Source organism: Triticum dicoccoides, chromosome 5B, assembly GCF_002162155.2.
Source record: "Triticum dicoccoides isolate Atlit2015 ecotype Zavitan chromosome 5B, WEW_v2.0, whole genome shotgun sequence".
In the NCBI taxonomy this organism is placed as follows: Eukaryota; Viridiplantae; Streptophyta; class Magnoliopsida; order Poales; family Poaceae; genus Triticum; species Triticum dicoccoides.
In genome coordinates, this window is record NC_041389.1 from 323,290,119 (window position 1) to 323,302,592 (window position 12,474).

The window sequence follows — 12,474 nt, forward strand, 5'->3', positions numbered from 1 at the left end:
TCTGAAGGACTGGACCCATTCAGGAAGCGAGGCATGTGATTTCTTCTTGGCCCTGTAGACAAGCCATTGCATTTCCTGTTTGAATTTCCTCCTGTACTCGTATAAATTTGGAGTAATCCCTCTGAAGATCAAGTCATTCCTAGTTGTCCAAATGGCCCAGGAGGTAAGGATAATGATATTCATGAAGAATGGCAGTTGTAGAGTGTCTTTGGGAGAACCAAGCTGTTCCTGAATGTTTGCAGTAACAGGAGACCAATTGTGGCACAGATATCTCCAGCAAAGCTTAGCAAAGTTACAATGGAAGAAGAGGTGGTCTCTGGTTTCCACAACATACTGATCACACATGACACAAGTGTAATCCTCTATGAAGAAGCTCATTCTCAGAAGCAACTCTCTAGTGTTTAGTCTGTCATTTATTTGAAGCCAAAAGAAAATCCTATGCTTTAATTGAGAGCAAGCTTTCCATAACCAAGAAATGGCAGGGATAATCTGAAATTCTCCAATTTGCCACCGAATATAATCTAGCACCAGCAGGGTATTGCCATGTGTCAGGATGGTCCTGAATAGAGTAGTTTTCCAGCAAAGCTAACATCTCCTGATATTGGTCAAAAGCTTCCACTGAAAGAGGAAGTTGGAATATGGAGGATGGGCCATCAGCTGTGAGAATTTGGTGCAAAGACATGTGAGGATTCAAGACAAAGGAAGCTAACTGGGGCCGTTGAGATTCCATGGAAATTCAGGATGAGTGCAATTTGTAGGTATCCAGGAGTTTCAAGCAATCTCTCCACCAAAATGAGCATTGGACACTCTGACCAGGAGGCAGATTAGTTTGATAAGTTTCTAATTTGTATGATAGTTTGTGGCTCAATGACGTAAGTGCTAAAGATGCAAATGGCAAAGTTATATATATAAATGAAAATATATTGTAGAAAAATTGTTCTATGGTTCAGGGTTCAAAAATAAAATAAAATCTTTCCTCCTCAAGAAAAGTCTCCTTCCTCCTCCCACCGGCGCCGCCGCCGATCCACCCCACCTCCGATGGCCTTTGGGCCGTGGAGGTGCGGAGGATCTCGGCCCCCCCGCCGGTGGGAGGGACCCCGTTCTCGTTTTTGTTAGGTTTAACATCTTGGTTCGGGTTGTATGGCGGTGGCGATGTCCCTCAGTAGGAATAATGTCTCCCATGTCCTATCCCCGTTCTCATGGTGCAAAACTGCAAATAGCGTCGGAGGAGGATGTGAGGAGGTATGTCTACGTCGGATCTCATGGGATTCGGTCGGTGCTGGTCTTTGGTGGATCTATTTGGATTCACTTTTTGTTCGTCTTTGTTCGTGTGGTTTACAACTCTATGCCGATGGTTGCTGCTCGTGTGCGTTGGTCCTTTGGGCCTTAGCACGATAACTTCCCGATTGTCTACTACAACAAGGTTTGCCCGACTCCGGTGAGGGAGGGGCGATGGCGGCGGCGCGTCTTCGGCTTGCTCTAGTGGTTGTAGTCGTCGCTAGGTGGTCTATAGACATGGTTGTAATTTTTATTACCTCTTGTGTTCCGATAGCACAAGCACATGACTCATCGCGACGAACACGTTTGGTTGCCAATCCCGGAATTAGGTTCCCTGGCATCCAATTGTCATCTCCGATGCATGTACCGGACGCGGAGTATTTGAACCCGAGCTCACATGCTTCCTGATGAACAGTAAAATCTGAAAAATAGTAAAAATTCCAAAAATTCTGATTTCTTTTGACATTGATGAAAGTTTTAACTTCCTACAAACTTTTGTGATGAAATGACATTCGTGTAGGTCTGGGAAAAAGAAAACACAATTGATGCTCCAAAAAAACTATTGTTGGAAGCATTTTGGAGCATCTTTTTTTTGTCCAGACCTTCGTCAATGTTATTCCATCACGAAAATTTGTAGGAAGTTAAAACTTTCTTATCACAAAAAAAAAAGAATGTTCTGATTTTTTTCCAGATTTTACTGTTGATCAGGGAGCATGTGAGTTTGGGATCAAAGAACACTTTCCCATGTTGATGATAAATATTATTGCTTCTGGCAACAATTTCAAATCTAGCCAGAGAGGACAGAGCATACGCCGGTGGAAACCAAGATTAAGAACACAAATAATCAAAAAATAAATCAAAGCATCAAGGGGAAGAAGAGGTTATGGCATTTCCATCAAGGTGAAGCGGCGAACAGACCACAGACCATTTTGCTGAATATTTTCCACCACTCGCAGTGACATCATCAGAGCCAAGCCAGCCCAAAGGAATGCTCTACGGTGCTTATCAATCTGCTCGAGAATCCATATTGGCTGCTCCACTGCCATCATCTGAAAAATGGGCACTGCCGAGAGCGCAAAACGAACCACTAGCAAGCCAAGGCTAAGAGCATCTCCACTCGGGCCCATAAGACGCCTACCCAAGCATCTTTTTTAGCACCGGCGATAGAAAAAGGTCCCAGCCATGCTTCTAAGAACATCTCCAGCCGTTGGCCCCCCAGGGGCGCCTAAAATCGCCACCTGAGGGCGAGCCGGCGCAAAAAAACGGCCTGGGGACGAGTTGATCCCCAGTCGCCGGCCTCAGGACCGCACACAGACGCGTCTAATTTTTTCAAGAAAAAAAAATATTCGACGAAGTTTGGTTAAACACGGCTAAATTTCGGCAAACTTTGGCACATATTAGACACATTCGCGGCTTACATAGCAAATATAACTCAAAAAAGAAATCGATGAACGCGGAGTAGTCGCTGTCGTCGCCGCCATCCTCGCCGCCGTCGTCGTCGTCGGCCTTCTCCTCCTTGACGCGGTCGTCCTTGCTGGACCCCTGCCCGGCATCGCCATGGCGGACTGGCGGCGGCGGCGGTGGCGCATCGTCGTCGTCGCTGTCGTCGAGGACGACGACTCCTCCTTCGTCGCGGCCCCGGCGGCGCTGCTCGAAGCGCCGCAGGGCGGCGCACTAACGCTCCCTCTCCATCCTCAGGAAGTCCTTGTGCGCCCATTTCGGGGCCGCCTCGTCGTCGAGCTCCACGTCGTCGTACTCCGTCGTCACGGCGGGGAGCCCCGGCTCCATTTTCACCGGCGCGAGCCTCGGCTCCGTCTTTGGCTTGACGAAGCGCGGAGGAGCCGACGAGGAGGCGTGCCGGTCGCCCTCATTGATGACGACGCCGGCGCTGCGAGTGCGCCGGCCGAGAGGCGTCTCCGCCGCGGACTCGGCCTTGACACCGAGCAGCGCCGGAGTGCCGGAGGAGTGGGAAGAAGTTCGGGAGGAGGAGTGCGAGGAGGAAGACGAGGAGGAGCCGAACCTCCTGGGAATCCATTGCCCGACGCGTCGGCGGTGGGCGGCCGCCAGGGGAGGGTATGCCAGCGGCGGGTCGTTGCCGCCCTCAAGGTGCGCCAGCACGCCCTCGAGCGTGCGGTCGGGGACGCCCCACCACATGCGGCGCCCCTCATTGTTCTTCGTGCCGCCCACCACTGGCGCCCCGTTGGTGGACGCCAGCCTCTGCTCCTGACGACGCTCGAAGTACGCCGCCCGCGCCGCGTGGTTGTCGGCGGCATACTGGGGGAGGGCGAGCTGATCGTCGGTGAGGGAGGCGCACACGAGCTCGACCTCGGCGGCGAAGTAGGGGGGCGCGCCACAGCGTCGGGCAACGGGGGAACGAGCACTCCCCCGTCGTTGAGCCTCCACCCCGTCGGCCCGGCGCGCATGTCCGGCGGCGCCGGGATGTTGGCCTCGAACAGGAGCCATGACTCCTGTTCGTGGAGCGAGCGGCGGCCGAAACCGTTGGCCGCCGCAGCGTCGTCGGGGGAACGTGCGGCCATCGGGTGTCGGAGCGAGGGAGGGCTCGACGGCGGTGCACGGGAGAGGGAAGAGGGAGGGCTCGGCGGCGGCACACGAGGAGAGGGAGAGCTCAACGGCTAGGGCTGGTGTGGCCAGAGGCGAGGGAGGCCACCGGCTTATATAGCCGCGCCCGTGTGTACGCGTGGCGGGAGGGAAGGCGTTGCCGCGCCGGCCCGTGACGCGCCGCCCGTGAGGAATCAATGGCAAGGCTGACCGGCGGCGGCAGCGCGGCAGCCTTGGCATTGATTCATGCAGGAACCGAGGCGATGAGGGCGACGAAGCGCCCGTCTCGCTGACTCAGCGGGCCCGCGGCTGCTTCGCGCCAAAGCCACTTGCCCCGGCGCCCCCGGGCGCCCCCAGCGCGCCGTGTTCGGCCTGGGTCCGTCGGCGCTGATTTCGGCCCAGGCCGGCGAAAATCAGGCTCGTGGGGGCACGACTGGGCTGTTTTTCAGCGCCGACGCGAAAAAATCGCCTGGAGAGGCCGTTCTGGGGGCGTGGCTGGAGATGCTCTAAGACATCGTTTTGCGTCAGATTTAGGCAAAAATAGCCCGGGCGACCTCAGGCCAAACCCAGCCCACCGGGGGGCAATTGAGAGTCCGACGCTATTTTTTGCATGCCCAAACCCCACCGGCCAGCCTCTCTCATCTCTATCTCTCTCCTTTTTCTGCTAGGACCACCCACGTGCATACAGAAAAGAATCTCTCCTCTCTCCCTCTCGCCGCGTCTCCTGCTCCTCGCTCCGGCCGCGCTCGCCGCCCCGCCTCCTCGCCGCGTCTCCTGCTCCTTGCTCCGGCCGCGCTCGCCGGGAATGGGAGGAGGCGGTGGTGGCATGGCTCCCGCCGTTTCTATCGCTCCCCCACCAGCTCTACTGCCCGCCGCCGTTCCCGGTCATGCCGCCGTCGATGGCCATGCCCATGCCCATGCCCATGCCCATGCCACAGCCGCAGACCGTCGCGATTTAGCCGCAGATTGGGCTCCCTGTGCCGACGGTGGCCGCGACGGCGGTCAACGGTCCGGCAAGCCGCGCGGTCGTGCTCAGCCTGCTGCCGCCGCACACACCGAAGTTCGAGGTGGCGCGCGCAATGGCACCCTTTGGCGACATGCGCACGGTGGACGCGGCGGCGCTGGCGTCGAGGGCGCCGTGGTGCGCGAGCAGCACATGCGGCAGCAGTGCCACCACGACCGCCTGGCCACCCCAGTCGCCGGTGTCGGAGTGGCAGCAGGACGACTGTCGGGGCCTCGTCCTCGGCCAGGCCGTGTGGGCTCACTTCGCCGCTGCCTCCACCTTCCCTGACGACGGCGCCAACCACGGCTCCCTAGTCGTGCTCAATTCCCTCCCGGACGTCTCCCTCTCCGAGCTCCGTCAGACCTTCCAGAACAGTGCGAGCTGCGGTGGTGGCCTTGACCTTGGAGACCAGCAGGCCGCCGAGCCCTCGCCCTGGCCGCTGCGCGCCCTCGCCACGCCTCCTCGCCGCCCGCGCTCGACGCGCGCCCTTGCCTGAGCCTCCTTGCCGCTCGTCTCCTCGCACGGCGCCCGGCTGGGTGGGGGATGGCCGGAGAAATTCTCACTCCCAGTGCAAAAATTCCGCCGGGGCAACCCCAGAAGGCCGAAAAAACGCGTCCTGGGGCCACAACGGCTGGAGATGCTCTAACATCCAGCACTTCTCCGAATCAGCAAACATGGTTATTATACCTGACACTCTTCTTCCATAATTCTAGACATACAGTGACGCCGTAAATAGCACAGATCAGTACTGTGTGCGGTCTGCTAGATGCTAGGAGTAGGACATGTAACATCTGATTTATTTCCATTTACAATTCTGAAATAGAAACAACAATGGCTTGACATGTAGCATGCATTTTATTTTAGCCTCCAGAACTAAAACACAATTAAAACAGGCTTCAGATTTAAAACATGGTACTAGGAAATTGAAAGCAACAAATCCGTTCGAAGTTGTGATGGACGCGCTGACGGACACGGGCTCACACAACATGATACACAGTTCAAACAAACACGCACAGATCAAAACAAAAGCCCGCATCCTTGCAGCTTGGCTTGGACGATGCGATCCAACATTTCCCCCATCTTGGCTCATGTGGTTCACCCAGTTCCTGACTTTTCCTTTCCTGAAAAACAAAGAATTATCGAGGTACACATTGTTTCCGTGAGCAACGCCACATGCCTTATTAACCTCTAGGCTGGTAAGTGTCTCAAAGCTGCACATCCTCACCACCTCTCGGGTAACACCAGAGCTCTCCTCCTCTTTGGTCAGCGGGACCCCAAGGAATTTCGCCAGCTTCCTCACGACTTCCATCGGATCTGCCGTAATATATTCATACTTCAAGAAAAGGACATTGCTTGGTCTTGCTAGGTTCTCCTTCCAGTACTTGAGGCAGTGATCCCAGAAGGGGCCATAGGGCGAGAATCCATCGCGGAACATACTGAAAGCCTTGTCCATCGACAAGTTGAAGCCATCATAAGCCTTGTTCTCAAAGTGCAGCCTTGACACCGGTGCATCCTTGGGATCCCGCACAGGTACACGATTCGATAACCCTTGTCCAATGGGTTGAGCAATGACACTGGAATGTGTGTGGCGAGAAGCCTTGGAGAAGGGTGTCCCTCGATGGCAGTATGATCCATGCTGGCACCAGGGATCTCGATGAACGGCATGACGTGTTGGGGATTGCGAGTGATGAGGGGGTGGTCGGCAAAGCCGTAGCAGGAGTGGTTGGTGTTGGTGAAGGCGAGAGCCTTGAGCCAGTCAATGCCACATTTGGGATGTGTGGCGAGGATGATGTCGTCGGGGTGGCTTTTGAAGGTACCCTATCCGGCTCTTGTTGTCATTGTTTTTGGAAGAGACCCCCCGAATGGAAGGGCGCGCGCGCTCCCTCCGCTAGGGTTTCGCCCGCGCCACCGCCGACTTGATGTAAATATGCCCTAGATGCAATAATAAAATGATTATTATTATATTTCCTTAATCATGATAAAGGTTTATTGTTTATGCTAGAATTGTATTGACCGGAAACCTAAACACATGTTGGATACATAAACAAATACCGTGTCCCTAGTGAGCCTCTACTAGACTAGCTCGTTGATCAAAAGATGGTTAAGGTTTCCTAACCATAGACATGAGTTGTCATTTGATAATGGGATCACATCATTCTCAAGACCCATCCATTAGCTTAGCATATGATCGTTTAGTTTATTACTATTGCTTTCTTAATATCGAATACATATTCCTTCGACCATGAGATCATGCAACTCCCGGATACTGGAGGAATACCTTGTGTGCTATCAAATGTCACAACGTAACTGGATGATTATAAAAATGCTCTACATGTATCTCCGAGGGTGTCTATTGAGTTGGCATGGATCGAGATTGGGATTTGTCACTCCGTGTATCAGAGAGGGTATCTCTGGGACCTCTCGGTAAACACATCATAAGAAGCTTGCAAGCAAAGTGACTAAGGAGTTAGTTACGAGATGATGTATTGCGGAACGAGTAAAGAGACTTGCTAGTAACACGATTGAACTAGGTATAGAGATACCGATGATCGAATCTCGGGCAAGTAACATACCGACAGACAATGGGAATTACGTATGTTGTCATTACGGTTCGACCGATAAATATCTTCGTAGAATATGTAGGAACCAATATGGGCATCCAGGTTTCGCTATTGGTTATTGACCGGAGAGGTGTCTCGGTCATGTCTACATAGTTCTCGAACCCGTAGGTTCCGCACGCTTAACGTTCGTTGATGATATAATATTGTATGAGTTATGTGGGTTGATGACCGAATGTTGTTCGGAGTCCCGAATGAGATCATGGACATGACGAGGAGCTCTGGAATGGTCCGGAGGTAAAGATTGATATATAGGACTATAGTATTTGGTCATCGGAAAGGTTTCAGAAGTACCGAGTATTTTATCGGAGTGCCGGAAGGGGTTCCGGGAGGCCACCAGCAAGCGGTGGGCCTTATGGTCCAAAGGGGGAGCACACCAGCCCACAAGGGGGTTGGTGCACCCCTCCACCCCTTGCCCACACACCAAAGAGGGAGGGAAGGAAGGGGGATGCGCCCGAAAGGCAGCCAGCCCCCCTTTCCTTCCCCCATGCACAAATATGGAAGGGGGGATTCGGCCAGGGCAGGCGCCCTAGGGCAGCCACCGGCCAGTTGGGGTGCCCTAACGACTGCCTACCCTCCCCCTCCACCTATATATATATGAGAGGAGGGAGAGGGGCAACACACACCACAATTCCCTAGCCGTGTGCGGTGCCCCTCTCCCTCTAATTCGTCCTCGGTCATATTTTCGTAGTGCTCGGCGAAGCCCAATGGAGAATAGATGCATCACCACTATCACCATGCTATCGTCCTGTCAGAACTCATCTACTACTTCGCCCGTCTTGCTGGATCAAGAAGGTGAGGACGTCACCGAGCTGAACATGTGCTGAACGCGAAGGTGCCGTACGTTCAGTACTTGATCGGTTGGATCGCGAAGAAGTTCGACTACATCAACCACGTTACTAAACGCTTTCGCTTACGGTCTACGAGGGTATGTAGACACACTCTCCCCTCTCGTTGCTATGCATCTCCATGGATAGATCTTGCGTGTGCGTAGAATTTTTTTGTTTTCCATGCAACGTTCCCCAACAGTGGCATCCGAGCGAGGTCTATGCGTAGATGATATGCACAAGTAGAACACAAAGAGTTGTGGGCGGTGATAGTCATACTGCTTACCACCAACGTCTTATTTTGATTCTGCGGTATTGTGGGATGAAGCGGTCCGGACCAACCTTACATGTCCACGTACATGAGATCGGTTCCACCAACTGACATGCAACTTGTTTTGCATAAAGGTGGCTGGCGGGTGTCTGTTTGTCCTACTTTAGTTGAATCAAATTTGACTATGGCGGGTCCTTGAAGAAGGTTAAAACAACAAACTTGATAAATCACCGTTGTGGCTTTTGCCGTAGGTAAGAACGGTTTTTGCTAGAAGACCATAGCAACCAAGTGAAACATGCAACAACAAAGTAGAGGACGTCTAACTTGTTTTCGCAGGGCATGTTGTGATGTGATATGGTCAAGACGTGATGTGGTATACTGTTAGAGTTGTGTCAAATATTGTGTACAAGGTAGGTTACAGTTGGACTTGTAGTTGTATTGTGTTTAGATAGGATATGGAGTCGTGTCCAAGTAGGACACTTGTATCCTAGGCCTCTCATATATAGCGGGGCTAGACACACGATGTAACCTATACCAACATAATAGCACATGTGCGCAAGGGGGAGCCGGCGGCATGTGCCGGCGCCCGGGTGGCCGGTGTGCGGTATTGTGAAGGTATCACGGGGAGGAGCGCCCGTAGTCAGGCCCCGGGGATGTAGCCATATCGGTGAACCTCGTTAATAAATCTTGGTTTCATGCTTGTGTGGTTGCTTGGTCCTCGAATGATCGACGGTAGCCTTAGATTTATTTTAACAAGTGGTATCATGAGCTAGGTTGTTCAGAGCGCGTTGACTGTTGATCTAGAGGAAGCGAAGCTGAGAGATCATTGTTGTGGAGTTTGAAACCGATCGACGGATCGGAACAGTGGCAACGATATCTGTTCGGAGTCGGCGTTTTGGAAAAGCAATCAGAAGCAGAGTCGACGGTGTTGAATCGAGCAAGCGGCAGGCATATCATTGAGTGCGGCGCCTGGAAGCGGCCTCCTTGGGCGCGGCGTTGGTGCAGCTGTCAGAGGTCCAGCGGTAGCTATCAGATTGATCGGACAGTGAATCATCGAAGGGATTGACACAGTACCTGTCGGCCATGCTGCTGGTTGCGGCGCTTGTTCGAAGGCTGCAGGCTGCGTGGCCTGAGGCCGAGAGCGGAAACAGGGACCCGAGGTGAAGCCACATGGGGGCCATGGTGGTCTGGTAGTAGGCTGTGCTGGGGTGCTCTTATGGGAGACTTGTTCCATACTGAATTGCCAAGGTCCTCGTATGTGCAACGTATTAGAGATTTATTTGGACAAAAGAGAAATTTGGCACAAGGACAGAGTCAGTCGTGACGTGTTTGCTATCAAGAAAGAAATAAAAAAAAGTCTAGAAGCTATGAAGGTGTGGTGAATTAAGAGTTTGTTGATCTCTTTTGGAGTACTCACATGGAAAAGCTACAAGAGATTTTTCTTTGGGTTTCTTTGTCGGTAAAATTGTGTGTGGATGGCAAATGTCAGTGGCTTGAGGAGTCTGGAACGTGTCGTGCAGCCGAAAAAGTTCGGCTGGGTCGGACTAGATAGTCTGACGGATCGACATGAGTCGGTTGGTACAGAAGGTGGTGGGATCGGTGACGATGACATAGGAGCGTGATGCTGATGGTGACCGACTTCTGGGGCGTGGAAACACGTGGCGCAGGTCTGAGGGCTTGTGCGGCTTCGACAAGACTATGGCGCGGGATTGATTCAATACGGTGCACATGTGAGCTTGAAGTCGATGGGGCGCGTGGGTGGACTGATCATCTACCATGGAGTCATGTTGAAGGTGGAGCTGGAGTTTGGAGGACTTCACTCGGTGCTGATTGAGGGGCTACGACGTAAGTGTACAGAGAGTCAAAGCCTATTCAGCGGGAAAAAGCGAGGGACGCGTAGTTCGGACTGGAGCCCAGTGGTCTGATGGAAGCGTGAAACTCGTCACCGGTCAGCGATGATCGGTGGTACTCTGCAGTGTGGGTTCGCGACCCTTGAGTCTCGACCAGGAGAGCGGAGGTTCGACGCGGTAATAGCGGCAAGGCATGCGGTATGCACGGGGCATGGAGACGGGCCAGGGCTCTAGTGGTCATACATGTGGTGAGACAACTGCGAATTTGACTCGGAATGACTACAATTAACGGTGGGATTCTTTCAAGTTTCAGACAAGCAGTCAAGAAAGGAGCGGTAATGTTGAGTTCAGGTAACTCTTTTGTGTGACACCCAATATGTGAGTTGTTCATTTTCACGCAGGTCAGTGATCAGTGTGTGATGGCGTTGAACGAATACTCTGAAAGTTGGGAGCACAAACTAGAGTAAAAGGAACTTAATTTTGCTCGAGTGTTGACTGTGATCAAGAAAAGGAGGGACTACAAGTTGCAGGTGGAGTCATATGGAGTCTTTGAAGTAGCAGCGGTACTCATGGGATAGGCTCAAGTCCAATGTACATGGAAGTTTGACGCATTAACGAATTCAAGGTGGTGGAGAATATTCGCCAAGGTGGAGTTTGTTAGAGTTGTGTCGAATATTGTGTACAAGGTAGGTTACAGTTGGACTTGTAGTTGTATTGTGTTTAGATAGGATATGGAGTCGTGTCCAAGTAGGACACTTGTATCCTAGGCCTCTCATATATAGCGGGGCTAGACACATGATGTAACCTATACCAACATAATAGCACAGGTGCGCAAGGGGGAGCTGACGGCATGTGCCGACGCCCGGGTGGCTGGTGTGTGGTATTGTGACGGTATCACGGGGAGGAACGCCCGTAGTCAGGCCCCTGGGATGTAGCCATATTGGTGAACCTCGTTAACAAATCTCGGTTTCGTGCTTGTGTGATTGCTTGGTCCTCGAATAATCGATGGTGGCCTTGGATTTATTTTAACATATACGTTGTTGTATGAGATGATCATGTTTTGTGATCGACAACCGGTAGGAGCCTTAGGGTTGTCTCTTAATTATTGTATGACATTCAAGTGCCATGTAATTGCTTTACTTTACCTCTATGCGTTAGCAATAGTTGTAAAAGCAATAGTTGGCGAGATGACCCCGACGCAATGATGGACATCAAGGTGTCGAGCTGGTGACGATGGAGATCATGATGATGCTTTGGAGATGGAGATCACAAGCACAAGATGATGATGGCCATATCATGTCACATATTTTGATTGCATGTGATGTTTATTCTTTATGCATCTTATTTTGCTTAGAATGGCGGTAGCATTATAAGATGATCCCTTCACTAAATTTCAAGATAAAAGTGTTCTTCCCGAGTATGTGCCGTTGCCAAAGTTCATCGTTTCAAAGAACCCCGTGATAATCGGGTGTGATAGACTCTACGTTCACATACAACGGGTGTAAGCCAGATTTACACACGCAGAATACTTGGGTTAAACTTCACGAGCCTAGCATGTATAGCCATGGTCTCGGAACACTGGAGACCGAAAGGTCGAACATGAGTCATATAGTAGATATAATCAACATAGAGATGTTCACCATTGATGACTATCCCATCTCACGTGATGATCGGACATGGGTTAGTTGATTTGGACCATGTATCACTTAGATAACTTGATGGATGTTAATTTAAGTGGGAATCATTAGTAATTTGATTAATTGAACTTAATTTACCACGAACTTAGTCTTAATAGTTTTTGCATATCTATGTTGTAGATCAATAGCTCGCGATATAGCTCCCCTATTTTTGATATGTTCCTAGAGAAAACTAAGTTGGAAGATGATGGTAGCAATAATGTCCTTCATTATCCTCATTGCTGCATAGAAGAATTATGTCCTTGATGCATCGCTAGGTGACAGACCTACTGCAGGAGTAGATGTAGACGTTATGAACGTTTGGCAAGCTCGATATGATGACTACTTAATAGTTTAGTGCGCCATGCTTTACGGCTTAGAACTGGGACTTC

At 51.6% G+C, this 12,474-nt stretch overlaps 1 pseudogene; it reads right to left on the bottom strand.

Moving 5' to 3' along the window:
• Window positions 1–5,857: 5,857 nt before the first annotated feature.
• LOC119309466 overlaps window positions 5,858–12,474 on the bottom strand; it is a 128,862-nt pseudogene continuing 122,245 nt past the window's right edge.